The following is a 17,748-nucleotide window of genomic DNA, read 5'->3' on the forward strand; positions in this document are numbered from 1 at the left end:
AACATTGACGATTGTTCAGAATTACAAAGGGACCTTGAGAGTATCCAACAATGGGTTGAAGAGAATAATATGAAGGTTAATGGAGGCAAATCAACTGTTACAACATTTACAAACAGGAGCTTTAAAACTGAATTTGAATATACTTTGAATGAGGTAGTTATCCCAAAAGATGGCAAGTGCAAATACTTAGGTGTGAGATTTGAAAGTAATTTGCACTGGAAGGGTCATGTGGATGACATTGTTGGGAAAGCATACATCAATCAATCAATCAATCAATCATTACTGATCTGCATTTAGGGCAGTCGCCCAGGTGGCAGATTCTCTATCTGTTGTTTTCCTAGCCTTTTCCTAAACGATTTCAAAGAAATTGAAAATTTATTGAACATCTCCCTTGGTAAGTTATTCCAATCCGTAACTCCCCTTCCTATAAATGAATACTTGCCCCAGTTTGTCCTCTTAAATTCCAACTTTATCTTCATATTGTGATCTTTCCTACTTTTATAAACGCCACTCAAACTTATTCGTCTATTAATGTCATTCCACGCCATTTCTCCGCTGACAGCTCGGAACATACCACTTATAATACCAATATAAATGGTCCGTCACTGGACTATTGTTACATGTCATAATGAGGCTACTTAAAGGATGCAACAAAGAATTAAAAGAGAAAAGTTACTTAAGTATGGTTCGTCCATTATTGGAATATGCAAACAGTGTTTGGGATCCTCACCAAGAGTACCTAATAAAAGAAATAGATAGTGTGCAGAGGAAAGCTGCAAGATTTGTAACAGGGGATTTCAGGAGAAAGAGTAGTGTATCAAAAATGTTAAAGGAACTTGGGTGGGAAACTTTAAATAAGAGAAGGGAGAAAACTAGACTTATAGGATTATATAGAGCCTATACAGGAGAAGAAGCATGGGGAGATATCCGTGAGAGGCTTCAGTTGGAAAATAATTATACCGGCAGGACTGACCACACATATAAAATTAGAAGGATTTTTAGCAGAAGCGATTGGGGTAAATTTTCATTCATTGGGAAGGGTGTGAAGGAGTGGAACAGTTTATCAGGGGTAGTGTTTCATCCTTTTCCAAAATCTGTACAGATATTCAAGAAGAGAATAAACAGCAACAGGGAAAATAAATTAAATGTTAGAGGGCATTCGACCAATGCAGGTTAATGTAAATAAAAAAAATGTGTGTGAATAAATTAATTCCATCCCCTGGTCTAAGGAGTTTGGACAGCCAAAGTAGGGGACTGCCTGTAGGGGTGAAGTACAGTGGGGACTTCGAGGGCCCTGGGACCACTACGGTAGCTGTGAAGGCCCTTCAGGAACTCTGAAAAGTGGTGGCAAAAGGGGCTCTGGTTAAGACGCAGCAGGTCTTTATGCTACTTAGGTTCCAGAATGGTAAAAAAAAAAGTAAATAAATGCAATGTAAATTTTAATCTTTTAATCTTATACCAGTTGTATAGTATCATATGAAGTAATTCCACATACTGTATATCAGTTGACTATATTTGTAAGTAGTACAGGAGATATTATAAGTAGAATTTTGTAAACAATATAAATTTATTAAGGATGAGCTGTGTGTTTAATAGAAAAAAATGTTAGCGTGTATTGTATAACATTGTATTATAGGAAAATTTTCTTGTTGTTAATTTAATATTTAGTGCTTGACAATAATGTATTTGCAAATAAAGAGATTTTGATTTGATTTTTTGATTTGACTTCCTTTATTGTGGGGGGATTGATGTTCTCTGGTGATGTTTTTATTGGGGTGTTGGTATCCACATGAAGGAGTTCTGTAGGTTCCTCACAATTTACAAGCTTGATGAAACATTTTGCCAGAATTTTTGCACTGTTTTTAATATTATGAGCCAGCTTACCATTTTCATCCTTCATCAGTACAGTCGGGGGGGTTCATATTTTTGAAGCTGTTTTCTGAATGTCCCTTGATTGAGTTTTACTGAACTGTTCTTCAATTAACTGCAGTGTGTCCTTATGATGCTGTATTTTTATTCTTCTTAAGATTTGGGTAGTTTCTTTTCTCTGTTTTACTTGATTCTGATAGGATATTTCTGTTTTTTTTTTTTTTTTTTTTTTTTTGGGACTGATGTGGTAGCCATGCCCGATGTCTTTTCTCCACTGTTTCATCACATTCACTGTTCCACCATTGGTGTTTTTTACGTGGTTTAATTGGAGCCAGGTTTTCTGCAATTTGTTTAAGGTTGTATACTAAGTCTTCAAGTTTATCTGTGATTTTTTATTTTTTTCAGTTGCTTTTTGGTAATTTTCATTGTTGATTAGCTGGATAAGATCTATTTTTCTTTTAGTTTTAGGGTCTTGCTTATAAGTCTCCTCTCAGGAGTGAGCTTAATGTTTATTTTAACTACGTAGTGATCTGAACCTGTGTCTGTTCTTCGGAGGACTTTGACGTTATAGATCTTTTTGTGGTGGTAATTGTCCATGCAGATGTAATCCAGTTACCATTCTCCTTTAGTGTAGTCAGGGTATTTCCATGTTTTGAGTTTTTGAGGTTTTATCTTAAAACATGTAGATTTTGAGATTAAATTATGGTTTCTACACAGGTCAACTAGACTCTCTCCATTTTTATTTGTTTTCATGTGTGTTGGCCATTTTGCGATGATGTCACGGTATTTAATGGTGGTCAATTCATTGTAGTCTATTACGTGTTTTACATTTCTGTGTTATACCTGCGAAAATTGGCAAAATGAAACAAACAATGCTACACAAACTGACTGATGTGAGTAAGTAGGCGCGAAAATGTAACACAAAGTGATACAGAAGGGAATGAATGTGAGAAAATATGTCTTGATGGAAGTCCTGACTGAGTGTTCAGCACGATAATGACCAGTGTAAAAATTTACAGTGTTCAAAATAATAAGTCAAACATTAAAAATACGTCGAAATTTCAATTGTCAGGCAACGAAATATCAGCAATCGTGGCTTGAATTACTACCGTGGCTGCACTATGAAGAAGGAATTGTGAAGTGTAAACTGTGCAGTAACTTCCCTAGTATTAAAAAACTAATTCCATGGCACTACAGCCCTGAAGGACCTTGGCCTACCAAGAGACTGCTGTTCAGCCCGAAGGCCTACAGATTACGGGGTGTCATGTGGTCAGCACGGCGAATCCTCTCAGAACTTTCCCAATATTGCTGACTAAAGTTCTAGTCTTATCTGGATTTTCAGGACAATTTAAACTGGAAACTTATAAAAAAACATGAAAAATCCTATCCTCACTCAAAGTGTCAGGAGGATGAAAGTTTCAAGGAAATTCCTGAATGTACACCTTCAGCTAAGTGCATAATGAAAATGGATACTAATGTTACAGTATGTGAATGCACTGTTCATGGCATCTTATCATGTTGCAAAAAATAACTGATCCTCCACTGATACTGAAGGTTTGGTTGCATTGTTAAGCATATTGAATGTTACCGATTCAGGGAAGTATGTGAATGATAAATAGTGCAGAGAATTTATTTCATACATTGCCTCAGATCTTAGTGAAGATTTGATATGTGAAATTAAGAAAGGTTCATATGTCAGTATCTTACTCAGTGAATCAAGAGATACATCTACCAGGCAAGTTGGCCGTGCGGTTAGAAGCGCACAGCTGTGAGCTTGCATCCGGGAGATAGTGGGTTCGAACCCCGCTGCCAGGAGCCCTGAAAATGGTTTTCCATGGTTTCCCATTTTCACACCAGGCAAATGCTCAGGCTGTACCTTAATTAAGGTCACAGCTGCTTCCTTCCCACTCCTAGGCCTTTCCTATCCCTTCATCACCTTAAGACCTATCTCTGTCGGTGCAACGTAAAACAAATAGAATTAAAAAAAGAGAGATACATCTGTTGAGGAGGCGATACGTTACATTTGCTTTTTAAAAGAAAATCAGGTGAATGAGACATTTCTTTCTGTTGTGTCATTGGAGGATGCACAAGTGATGGCTGTATGGAAGCTCTAGAAACAGAATTGCTTCAGTTAGGGCTTGGAGAACTCCTCACAGGTACAAAACTAACAGATATAGGGACTGATGGAACACCATGTATGACTGGTGTCGTAATGGTTTGGTAACAAAAATATCTGAAAAAATCAATAACTTGGTAAACGTTCATTGTGTTGCACATCAACTCGTTCTTCACTCACTGAAAAATGTGAAACTTTTATAAAGGAATTTGATACAATAAAATGCATTGATCGTTGGTATTTTAGTGGAAAGTCAAACAGACACACCTAACAATTTCAAAAGACGCTGACCTTGAAGGTGACTAGTGATTGTTTGGGATAATCTCTCTTAAAACATAAATTGTTTCTGTTCCATTTGTATATGAATTGATAGACTAGAATACTTAAGGACAAATTTCAAAAACAATACGTAGCTTTATCCTAGTCTAAACTGTGGTTTTCATAATCTTTATTTGCAAGAAATGTGCTAGCTCCTGAAAAAAAAAAAAAAGGTGCTGGCTACTGAATTATTTCTATTTTTCTCTAACCCTGGCAGGCACTCTTCTTTTGGAATTTAACAAAACCATTCAAAATGAGAACAGGAACATCTTTAGCAAATCTTTGAGAGATTTCGTTGGACAAGATGGTGAAGTGAAACATCTGATCCCCCAAACAACACTTGAAATTCACCGCTGTGGATGTAGATGCTGTAAGGAGGTATTTGGGGAATTTCAATGCCGAGATAAAAATGATAGTCACAAAACCGAACAGCAGGGGGCAGAAACTCGACATAGTAGAGCTGGAAGACAAAGCAGCTATGAAACTTCTGGAAGCTAGTCTAATCAAAGTAGGATGGCTCTACTGCAGGATACGAAAAAGAATTGTCGTACCCCGTTGCTTTCGATGTCTTTCTTATGGACATCATGCGCATATCTGCAAAGGCCCAGACAAAAGTAAGCTTTGTTTCAAGTGTGGAGAACTAAACACAAGGCAGCAGGCTGCAAAGCAAATCCACGATGTATAATTTGTACAGACAGGGGCGTAGAAGAGAATAAACAAAATCACGTACCTGGCTCAGGTGCCTGCGCTATATTTCGTCAAGCTCTTGAGGAGGTTAAAAGCAAACACAAATGATACGAATTATTCAGGCAAATGTGCACAGAAGTCAAACAGCAAACAATCTTTTGACTCAGCTGATCTTTGAGGAAGGATCAGATCTACTATTACTCAGTGAACAGTATCATAACAGGGATCACCCAGGATGGTTCGCAGACAATTTTGGGACAGCTGCAATTTGGATACCAGATCTGAGAAAATTTACTGTTAGAGATTATGGGTGTGGAGATGGATTTGTTTGGGTCCTGATTGACAGAATAACATTTGTGAGCTCTTACTTCACTCCGAATGAGTCTGTGAGCAACTTTCAGACAAAACTGGATGGCCTTGAAGATGCACTACAGGGAATGGACAACAGACTGGGGGTTGCTGGAGATCTCAACGCCCAAGTGTTAGAATGGGGCATGCCACATACGGACTCTAGAGGACGACGTATAATGGAGATGGCTGCTAGGACAGGTTTGATTATCATCAACATCGGAAACGTGCCAACCTTCCAACGACCAGGCTGTAGGGGAACAATATCTGACGTTACAGTTGCATCAGAAAACATTTCATCGAGGATCGCTGAATGGCGAGTGGCAGAGAACTATACGGGAAGTGATCACCAATACATCATTTTTTATGTGCTCCAAGAAGATCCGCAGCTAAGGACCATGTCGTGCAATTTACCAAACCAACAATAGAATACAGCCAGTATAGATAAAGAGAAATTTCTTCATACACTACATAGAGAAATGGACATATCAAGAAAATACTCTGATCATACAGGAAATGAAATGGCTAACATACGTGTCAAACTGACCATGCGACTCCTTCAACAAGCTTATGATGAATCTATGACCAGAAGGAAACCGCGAAACTGTAAACGTCCAGCGTACTGGTGGACTGAAGAAATTGTGGAATGGGGAAACGTTGTCTACAACTGAGGCGCAGAGCACAGACAGCTAGAGGTAGCCAGGGAGATGTCTCACTCATGGCAGAATATAAATCAGCAAGGAAAGAACTTCAAAATACAATCCAGAGAAGTAAACCTGACAGATGGTGGGCAATGGCTAAGGAAGTAGATCTCGGCCCATGGGGACTGGGTTATAAGGTCGTCTTGAAGAAACTTGAGGCGCTATCAAATCCAACCATGGATCCACAAACCATGAAAGAAATAGTGGATAATTTGTTCCCTGACCATATAGGGAGGATTGCTGATGAAGATGTAAGGCAACCAACTGACATACCGCTTTTCACCACAGAAGAACTACAAAGAGCCAGTTCTCTCAGAAATAAGAAAGCCACAGGGCCAGACAGTATACCAGCCGAAGTGCTGAAGATAACGGCAGAATTCTGTCCACAGTTGCTGCTGGAAATGTACAACAATGGCCTCATGGCAGGTTATTTAGCAATCAATGGAAAAAGGCCCGGTTAGTTTTGATCAGCAAAGGGAAGTCTGGAGGGTATAGACCTCTTTGTATGCTTGATAGTGCAGGAAAAGTTTTAGAGAAGCTCCTACAGCCCAGAATACTTGCAGCAGTTCAGCAAACTGGGGATTTGTCACCTCGTCGGCATGGCTTTCAGAAAGGGCATTCGACAGTTGATGCAGTATTAGAAGTGGTGAACACTGCCAAAAGAGCACAAATGGGCAATCATTATTCCCGTAAAGTGGCGCTTCTTGTGACCTTGGATGTGAAGAAAGCTTTTAACTCGGCAAGATGGACGGACATGTTGGAAGCACTTCAAGAAACATTCAAGCTTCCAGAGCATCTCATGAGAATATTGAAAGACTATTTGAAGGATCGCTTACTGCTGTATAATAAAGAGGGTGGACAAGAGACTAAACGGATTACAGCTGGTGCAGCACAAGGATCCATTTTTAGCCCAGACCTTTTGCAATATTACTTATGATGGCTTACTGCAACTAGAGATGCCTGAAGATACAACACTTATAGGTTATGCTGACGATGTGGCTGTCTCGATAGTGACCCGTGATCTGGAATTGGCGCAACTTAATCTGAATCAAGTGATGCGACAGATAAAAGGATGGATGAATAACCACAGACTAACACTTGCTAATCATAAAACAGAAATTGTTCTTTTGACAAGAAAAATAATTTAGACCATTGTGTCATTTCAAGTTGGAGAGATAGCCATTGAAATAACTAAGAGTGTGAAATATTTAGGCATTACGCTTGATACCAAACTCACATTCTGGCACCATTTCTGGAGGGTGACAGACAGAGCAGCAAAATATATGACTGAACTTAGTCGACTCATGGGCAATATCAAAGGCCCAAAATCCAGCAAACGACGACTTCTGATGTCAACAGTCCAATCAGTACTTCTGTTTGGCTCTGAGGTATGGGCTGCATCACTGAAGATAGGAAAGTATAGGAGAATGATGGCTGTGGTACAACGAAGAGCAGCATTGCAAATAGCATGAGCATCTATTACAGAACTATTTAAAATAGTTTTACTTCAGTCCGCCTTGTCAATACACCTTATAATGATAGGAAACTTTATTTTACCATACATGTTTCGGGAAATCATCCATTCCTTTCGTCAGTGAATAGATTCAGACAAGTGAATACGGGACTAAACAACCATATTAACCTATTATGGTTAAGTTTATCAACATAGCATGTACATATCGTACGGTATCCGAATCTGCAATGCTCACCATAGCTAGAGTAGTGCCTATTGACTTACTTGCTTTTGAACGACAGGAAATCTGGCATACTCAAAGAGAACTCTGATAGAAACGCATAAAGAAGTTAGCCCGTAGGCCGAATGGAGCACTGGAAACGAGACGAGAAAGTGATCCTCAAGGGAAATGGACAAAGCAAATAATACCATGTTTAAATGAGTGGATTGAACGGATTTATGGTGAGGTAAAGTACTACATTACTCAGCTTCTAATAGGGCAGGGATACTTCCGTAAATTTTTGCACAAATTGAACATAGCCAGCAGTCCAAAATGCATTTACTGTCGTGATATAGATGACGTCCTACATACTTTCTTCGTGTACGATCATTGGTTGACAGACAGAAGTACTGAGGAAGCTGAACTGCAAGTATTGACGCCAGATAATATTGTGCTTGTGATGCTGAGGAATCAGGAATATTGGGATAGGGTGACAGAATATGTGGAAAGTGTACTGCGCCAGAAGAAGAGGGATCTGGATGCTTTTGAACATTAGTGAAAGATAAATGAAGGAAGAAGAAGTCTTAATGACTAAAAGCACAACATTACCCTGAAGTAATGCGAGAGCGATTCTGGGGTAGAAACAAACATCGTGGGAAAATGGGTGTTTGGTTTTTAGTGGGTAAGAATTCCACACACTTATGGAGTGCAGACCCTTCACGAGTGTCTCATATAAGATTTTCCACAATCCCTCGCAAAAAAATTATTATTACTATTATTATTACAATTATTATTATTATATTTGGACATGAAAGTACACGTGAACTTCGTAGCTACAAGATAGTTCAAGAAAGTGGGTTTATATTGTGAAGGTACAAGTTTGTATGGTTATTTTAAGCTCCGCTGCATGGTAGATGTGTGTGTTTACAATTGGGACAACAGAATATCAAGTGAAATTTTGAAAAGCTTGCAGTGAAATAATCTTGTTGTAAGCAGCCATCAAAATCACACAGAATTAGCACTGCGGTAGATAGATGATCGTTTGCTAGTGTAAGCTCTCCCAGCACTCATTCACGACACCATCACGTCACGGCCAACTAGATTCCCTCATTGGCATGATGGCAGAAGCAGAGATTCACTGTGATACAGTGGAGCTGTCTGGAGTATCAACAGAAAGCATCCACAATGGCAGAAACGGTAGGAGCATACCTGCCAACTTTCAAAAAGAGAAATCCGGAAGATCCTCAAGCGGAAAATTTTAACAACACGCGCATGCGTAACAGTCTTGAGACATAATGAAAAAGGATGGCAAGGGGCGATTGTAAACAATACTAATGCAAGTCAAATACAGTAGAACCTCGATGCATCATTCCCGAACTGTCTTTTTCCCGTATTCATCGTTGAATTTATTCGCTCCCAAAAATGTTCCATATAAACCAATGTTAAATTTCCCCGCATCTATCGTTTCTCAAACTATTGTTTTATGGCATCGATCATCAAAAAATTATTTGTCCTCATCACAATTTTCCCGCATTGATCGATCATATGTAAGAAAAATATATGTAAAAGTTTTTTGAATTTAGCGGGACTGCTCAATACTCTTGGCATATGATAGCGGCAATCTGTTACGCGAGAATGTACGAGCGATTCAGAGATGCTAGTCTTGAAGAAGGATCTTGTAGGCTGGAGTACTGTGCGCAGTTTATTCATGCGCAACCTCACTACGAGCCTCCTGGTGCCAACGGTTCTCCTCAGCCCACTAACCGACCCCTACAAGTATTCTTATTTACACGAATTAAAATGTACACAGCGTAAAACTCAAATTTTCCACCATTTTCTGTGTCGGTATAGGCTAGCTAGGGCTGCCAACTTTGTTCAAGAAAAGAGAAAATTGTGCAGTACGCCAGATACGGCAAACAGACAGTCAACACAGCATCCTCTACATCCACAGCAGTGGATTTCAAGTGTTGTTTGGGGGATCAGAGCTTTCACTTCACCATCTTGTCCAACGACATCTCTCAAAGATTTACTAAAGATGTTCCTGTTCTCATTTTGAATGGTTTTGTTAAATTCCAAAAGAACAGCGCCCGCCAGGGGTAGGAAAGAATAGAAATAATTCAGGAGCCAGCACATTTCTTGCAAATAAAGATTATGAAAACCACAGTTTTTGAAATTTGTCCTTAAGTAGCTTAGTCTTGTAACTACCGGGCGCGTAGAGGCGCTCATGTACTGTTGTACCGATGCAGATCACGCACACAGTCATCGAAACAGCTAGGAGCACAAAATATCTTGGTGTAACGCTTGATACTAAGCTTACATAATGGGACCACATCCAACGGGTAACAGGTAAGGCAGCAAAAACCATGACTGCACTCAGTAGATTCATGGGAAATATCAAGGGGCCGAAATCTAGTAAAAGGCAGCTTCTCATGTCAACTGTCAAATAGATACTTCTATACGGTTGGGTAATTTGGGCTGAATCGTTAAAAATTGTGAATTATCGGACAAGAATTGCGGCTGTACAATGGAGAGCACCTTTACGAATTGCATGCACACGTCGTACAGTATCAGAACCTGCTATTCTAGTAGCAGCAGCAGGAGCTCCTATTGACTTGTTGGCTTTCAAAAGACAAGAAATTCGGCTCACACAAGGAGAGCTAGGAAGGAGACGGGCAAAGGCTTTGGCTCTTAGTCGCAGAATGCAACTACGGCAAACAGGATGGGAAGATGATTCTAGAGGGAAATGGACGAAAAGTCTGATACCTTCTCTGGGCGTATGGGTTGGCCGAAATCATGGTGAAGGGAACTACTATCTCACACAGTTCTTGACAGGTCATGGATACTTTCAGAAATTTCTGCATAGACTAGGGCTAGCAACTAGTCCGGTGTGCATATACTGTGGTGATATTGATGATGCATTACATACTTTCTTTGTGCGTGTTCATTGGCTGCCACAAAGAACATGCTTAGAAGTTATGCAGAGAGAACTGACACCAGAAGGCACTGTGTCGGTAATGCTGCGAAGTCAGGAGTCTTGGGATCAGGTGGCAGTCTACATAGAAAATATTCTGCATCAGAAAAAGAAGGATCTGGATGATTACGACAGACAGTAAAGCAGAAGAAGGAAGATGAAGCACAAGATGCATTAAGCACGACATCCGTCCTGAAGTAATGTGAGAGTGGTTTCCGGAGCGGAGATAAACATTGTGGGAAAAGGGAGTGTGGTTTTTAGTGGGTAAGAATCTCACACACTTGTTGAGTGCAGACCCTCACAAGCGTCTTATGAAAGATTTTCCACACTCCCTCGCAAAAATTATTATATTATTATTATTAGTGTATTATTATTATTATTATTATTATTATTATTATTATTATTATTATTATTATTATTATTATTATTATTATATAATGTTAAGGCGTGGGGTATAAAATACATCACGTGCTTGGTCATGTACAATTTGCATGCATGCCTGCTGAAGGGTTAAATAAAATGTTGAATGCTTCACATACATTCATTAAGTACATGAACTATCATTCAGATTTACCACAAGCCTAGTATTTACATGTAAAATGGAGTTTGCACTATATATACTACAATTAATTTATTACCTATACGATTTCTTTGTTCAAATGATATCCACAACATACTCTAGAATCTCTAATATATTCTATTTGATATTTTTCATATCAATTTCTGTATTTTTAATTATTTTTAAACGTTAAATTCCTTGTATCAAAGAAAATAGCCTAGAGCACATAGTTCACATAAGAAAAAACACATTACATGCAAAATTTTACACAAACAAGTTCAGCAGTTTCTGAATCATGATGAAAACCGTGTGTAAAAATGAAAGTTATGTTACATGAACAACAAGCATATGACAGAGTGGGGCGTAGCAAGTGTCATGAATAGACATTTACAAACAGATGAGAGAGTGCGACATAATAAACACAGGCATTTTACAAACATATCTTTCTGAAGTTGTGGAGCATTTTCTTTCACACGATTAAAGCACCAAGTATGGTGTATCCTATGAAGAAAAATTGAAAAAATGTGATTTTTTGATTTAGAAAGGAATAGAGTGGAACCGACAAGAAAACCAGATAATCGAAACTGAAATCAGCAACATTTTAAAATTACAAATGTGCTGAAATGGGAAAATAACGACAAACTCAGATATGGTTTTACAGATAAGTGAACAATAAAGCAATTTCATATATTTACAGATTATTTTAGATGATCAATTTACAGTAATAACATAATACTGTACTGTAAAACACTTCACTCGTTCTTTTGCACAAAATCAGCCATTTTGCACAGGTGTAAAGAATTAATCACAGCAGATGTGTTCCTCAATCGCCTCATAAACATGATGTCAACAGCTGCAGCATTAACATTCTGCTTTACGTACTGCAAAGCTGTTTCTAATGCCTTTGCCACTTCAGAGTGGAAAATCAGCCGAGTAGAATCGTCTGCTTCATTCGCAGCATCTGATTCTTCACCAGATTCCCCTGTAACAAGATAATTCCTTTTTCTGTCATAACCTGACGATCTTCTGTATTGATATCTAACCACTTGTCCTAGTCAGTTTCTTTTGTCCCCTCACACCCATGAATTTGTTGGATAAAATGTAGAATATCTGCACACTCATTAATTTGTTCAGTGCTCTCAATGTACATGAAGATGGGCCATAACTTTGCCCATGATTTTCTGATAAATTGGTGTTGAACATTTCCCCCTTTCCCCCTGCTTCAGCCCACCTATAGATCATATCTTTCGCACTGACCTTTTTAAGGAATCAGGTGTCCAAAGAACATTTTTTAAATGCACATTTTGTGTTTTGAAGCACCTACTGGTCTGTTGGTTGCAGTGGTGGATTAACATTAGGTGGCAGAAAAGTATCTTTGATATCTCCACGGAGGAGTTCATCCACTGAGCTGTGTACTGAGACGTTATCAAGAACAAGTAAAGCCCTTGGCGGTAAACCATTTTCTTTAATGAACTTTGTTATTGTAGGGACAAACTGGTTATGAAATCAGTCTTTGAATAATTCACTGGTCATCCACACTTTCTTTTTTTCCCTTACAATTTGATTTACGTCACACCGACACAGGTAGGTCTTATTGTGACGATGGGATAGAAAAAGGCTATGAATGGAAGTGGGAGGGAAGCAGCTGTGGCCTTAATAATTAACGTACAGCCCAAGCATTTGCCTGGTTGAAAATGGGGAAACCATTGAAAACCATCTTCAGGGCTTTTATGCCTGTAGACCACAGGAAATTACATTAATGTTTTTAACAGCTCTGGGATTTTTGATTTGCCAATGACCATAAGTGGTAACTTGTTAATCCTTGTTGCATTACTGCACATAAACACCACCACACACTACTGTTTTTTTTTTAAATTTGCTTTATGTTACACTGACACAGATAGGTCTTATGGCGATGATGGAATAGGAAAGGCCTAGGAACGGGAAGGAAACGGCTGTGGCCTTAATTTAAAGCCCAAGCATTTGCCTGGTATGAAAATGGAAAACCACGGAAAACCATCTTCAGTGCTGCCGACAGCAGGGTTCGAACCCACTACCTCCCGGATGCAAGCTCACAGCTGCGCGCCCCTAACCGCATGGGGTGTGAAAACGGTAAACCACGGAAAACCATCTTTAGGGCTGCCAACAGTGGGGCTCAAACCGACTATCTCCCAAAAGAAAGCTCACAGCTGTGGGGCCAACTCGCCCCATCCTTGCTCGTCTTGAAACCATGTGTCTTTGCAGCAAGGCTGTTTATTTCTTTGGCAGCTGTACACTTCTTGTTGTTACCTCTACTACAGTGGTAACACTAAACAAGGCATAAACACAGTTAAAAGGGAGGGTAAGAGCACAATACACAACATAAGTAAACACTACACACTCGGAAAAACAGTAGCTAGCACACGCAGATCTCCAACAAAACAAGTACGTAACTATCAGTAGGGCCAACTAGTGAACGACAAAAAGGGAAGATGGAAGGGCTGGGAACCTACCAAAGGCATGGACATGGCTTAGATAGCGAATTCCGAAATGAATCACCGTGATCCTTAATTTTAAAAATATTATTTACAAGATAATTCTGCATATACATTCCAAGTTATGAGCTATAAGTTCAGTGATATACATAGGTGGTTCGTAGCAGTGTAAATTCAAATTACAAATCAGCTGTATATCTACTTACCAGTGCAGTAGTACAATGCAATTTACAGGTTATCCAGAATCTAGCGTACCGTACCTAAAGTGATACCAAACTATGAGAGGCAAACCCCAAGGGAAATACTATTAAACTACAATATACATATTTTAGTGAAACAAAACGGGAATGCCTCGGAAAACGAACAGGTAAGTCTAGCAGAAAAACTAAGGCGTCATAAGTAACTAATTTGGTGAATCTAGGCGAGGTTAGGGCAGACTCCTGTATGAAAACCAAATCGGAACATTACGGAATTTTTAGCAGGAACGGAATTCAAGAGTGCTTACCCGGGGAGTGTGCCATCCCGAAAACCGGAGGGACGTCATCCAGATAGGCTGCTCGCAGACAGATAACCGAGACCGACAGAATTCAGGTTACAGAATACCTTCGAACACTACCTCGCTCACTATATATAGGAATTACTGGCCTTGGAGGCAACCAATCAGCGTGCACGTGTCCCCTATCGCCACCTAGACTCACCAATCACAACCTTACTTTCGATCGAGAACTCAGACTAACCTTCTAGAATACGCATGATCGCGAAAGTCGTATTTTTCCAGAATAAACAGAACACACTTTCTAGAACACATACCAACAAAGTAACACACCCAGTACAAAAGTTATGCAACTTTCTAGATCTTTCCAGGAACTACAGACAGAATTCTACTATTTACAAATGCCTATGTTACAACATTATACAGTACAGGTTAGGTCATTAAATTATCTTATGCTCTACAAATAACAGTACAGGTTAGGTCATGATAAATGAAACATTATATGGTACTTCGCCAATAAAGTCTTTAAAAAAATTACATTCCACTCATCCTACATAGTTCACTTGTAACACTTGTGATGGGTAGTTTTCATTTCAAATCATGTCAGCAAATTCCAAAACATAAGCTAATGCAGCCAGGCAGTGACTCACCAGTAATTCAAACAATTTCTCTTCCTATCACTAATGGTTGCTTTTCCAACACCGAATTCACCTTTATTGAGGCATTTCGATACTTCAAGTTTGTCTTTTAATGACACCGAACTAGGTTTTCTCTTGTCTGACATTTTAAAAACAAAAACCAGAATAATTCAGTAAACACAGCACAGCAGAGGTTGATAGGTCACAGCTCAGCGCAAAACTTAATATAAAACTAGCCAAAACGATGGTCAAGTGTCCTTGACCGCTGCACTGCCTACAGTGCAAGTCATGCTGTAAGAGTAATTCAAACTACCATGCATAAGAATTTCTTGAGCATAACATACAATATTACATTTAATACTGTTATTTGCACACTACATACATATCGGCATACAATAATGTAATGTAATACTGTACTGGAATTAATTTATGATTGTCTGCTCTATTTAGGCTTGTAAAGGCTCAACAGTGAATTAACCTCGGCAATCCAAATTTTCAGCATTCCGAACTCGTCTCGGTTCCACTTAGTTTGAACTAGCGAGGTTCTACTGTGTTTCTTCCCTCAAGAGTACTTGGAACAAATGGAATGCCAGAAAATTCCATGAATTTAATGTTGATAAAGTACTTAATAAACTAGGCTATTAAAAGAAAGGCGAAGAAATGATCATTTATTATAATGGACACGGAACTTAAAATCTGCAACAACAGAGAGACCATGTAATTAAAAATTCCTAAATCATATGAATTATAGAATTTTTTATTTTTATAAAAATACTTTATTAGTCGTTTTAACAGACAAGATTTCACCACACTACCCATAGGACACTCCACTATCTGCACACCAAGCCCCAGTGGGCTGCTGAGCCAGATGGTAGGATTTTCAAACCTTTCTGAGAACAACTACTCAAAGTAGCCATTACTTACAAAGAATAAGTTGAAACATGATACTTTACTAGCAGGGGTGCAAAAGAGAATCCTACATGGTGCAGCTCGTGACAAAACTATTGCACAGAATTGGTTAGACCAATGGCTAATAACAACACAAATGTAAGAAAACTCTGTGGATAGAAACGATAGGACGACTAGACATGAGCAAAAGCAGCCATATGGCATGGAGATTACTACGTCGATTAAGTAATGATCCAACGCAAAAGAAAACCCATGCAAACATTTCTCCAAATCAAATACCTCAACAGATTTTGAAAAATGGTAAAACAGACAAATGAGGTAAAGAACCAAGATTCAAAGGCAAGAACATCTGGAAACTAATAAGCTTTCAAAGCCATTTTCACAAAATGACTTGCATATATAAACAGTATTTCATACCAATTGCATTACGGACTAGAAATGCTGGTAACTAATACGAGACAAGATAGTAAGAACCAAGCAGTAGAAATTAAATTTTTAAGAACATCGGGTGAAAAGACAAGAAGAGATAGAATTCAAAATATTAAAATCATAGAAGAGCTAAATATAGAACCGTTAGTACTGAACATACAGAAAGCAAGATTGAGATGGTTTGGACATGTAAAAAGATTGGGAAAAGAATGGGTAGGAAGAAGGGAATTGGAAAGAAAAGTTAAGGGAATGAGACTAGTTGGAAGACTGAGAAGAAGGTGGATGGATCAGATTTGGAAGAACATTAGAGAAGCTGGATTGGATGTGGCACAAGTAATGGAGCAGGAAAAGTGGAAGGACAGAAAGGAGTGGAGGAGGCTTGTTAACCACACCCAGGCGAATGGAGTGGGACATTGATGATGATGATGATGATGATGATGACGACCTGCAAAAGGCCATACAACAATGTAAGAACAACAAGGCAGCTGGATTAGATGATATTACTATTATTATATCAATTTAGGAAGGCTCGGCTTGTACTGGTAACATAATGGGCAGACTCGGCCTAAGCAAGGAGTCGCCCTCTTGATTATGAAACTATAGGTACATACATCTACAAATATTTACAACGGAAATAATTACAGCATATACATTTATACAATAAATACAAACAACTTCGAACAACTTCTTATCTCGTTTTGGGAATCTGTTCTTCAGTATTACTGGAACTGCGGCCTGGAACCTCATGCTGTTTGGCGTAAGTCAGAGGAAAAGTCGTTCCTAGGAACTTTCTCACAATGTGGCAGGTGCTCAGGAGGGTGGCTTTCTGTAGTTTGACGTGTGATGATCCAGGTTTAATGCGGCCCAAGAGCTGTGCAAGCTTTTTGGAATAACACCGGTACATGATATTATTATTGAAACTGTGGTGACTGATTCTAGTTTCCACAGGCGCTGTATTTCTATTGCCAGTTCTGTGTATTTTGATATCTTTGTGGCTATTGTTGTTTGCAGATTGGAGGTATTTGGACAAGCAATTTCTATAAGGGATGCGGATCTTTCTGATTTATCGATTAGAATAATATCTGGCCTATTGTTGCTGAGCGTGACATCGGTTATGACTTCTCGGTCCCATAGTAGTTTGTATGAAGAGTTTTCGAGAATGGGTGGAGGTGTATATTTCCAATATGCAGTTGATGACTGAAGAAATCCACATTTTACAGAAAGTTTCAGGTGAATGATTTTTGCTACCTGATCATGTTGGTGCTTATAATCGGTGTTGGCCAAGTGTGGGCAGCCAGAGATGACATGCTGTATGCTCACTGTAGTTCCGGAACGGAGGCGGCAGTTGTCTGAGACAACTGTTGGATCATTCATGATAAATCTACGGTAGTTCCATGTAGCAATTACTTGATCTTGGATGGCCAGAACAAATCCTTCTGTTTCTGGGTGAAGACCAAGCGTGCGACGCAGGTTTGTCGATATGAGGCTGATCCAGTTCATGGGGGTATTTCCCATGAAGAGGTGTTTGCTTCCACATGGCCATATTCATCTCCTTTGTAGGTG

General features: G+C 39.1%; 1 protein-coding gene across 6 annotated transcripts in view; it reads right to left on the reverse strand.

Annotated features, from left to right (window-relative positions):
* Positions 1 to 17,748, reverse strand: part of LOC136879001 (zinc finger protein 665) — a 132,278-nt gene that overhangs the window by 88,394 nt on the left and 26,136 nt on the right. For 2 of the 6 annotated variants that reach the window (XM_067152680.2, XM_067152678.2), the window contains one exon: positions 11,938 to 12,224. The exons of the other annotated variants lie outside the window; for them this stretch is intronic. The gene's annotated coding sequence lies outside the window, so the exon portion shown is untranslated. The remainder of the gene's footprint in view (positions 1 to 11,937; positions 12,225 to 17,748) is intronic. 6 annotated transcript variants of the gene reach the window in all.

This window comes from Anabrus simplex, chromosome 8 (genome assembly GCF_040414725.1).
Source record: "Anabrus simplex isolate iqAnaSimp1 chromosome 8, ASM4041472v1, whole genome shotgun sequence".
NCBI lineage: Eukaryota > Metazoa > Arthropoda > Insecta > Orthoptera > Tettigoniidae > Anabrus > Anabrus simplex.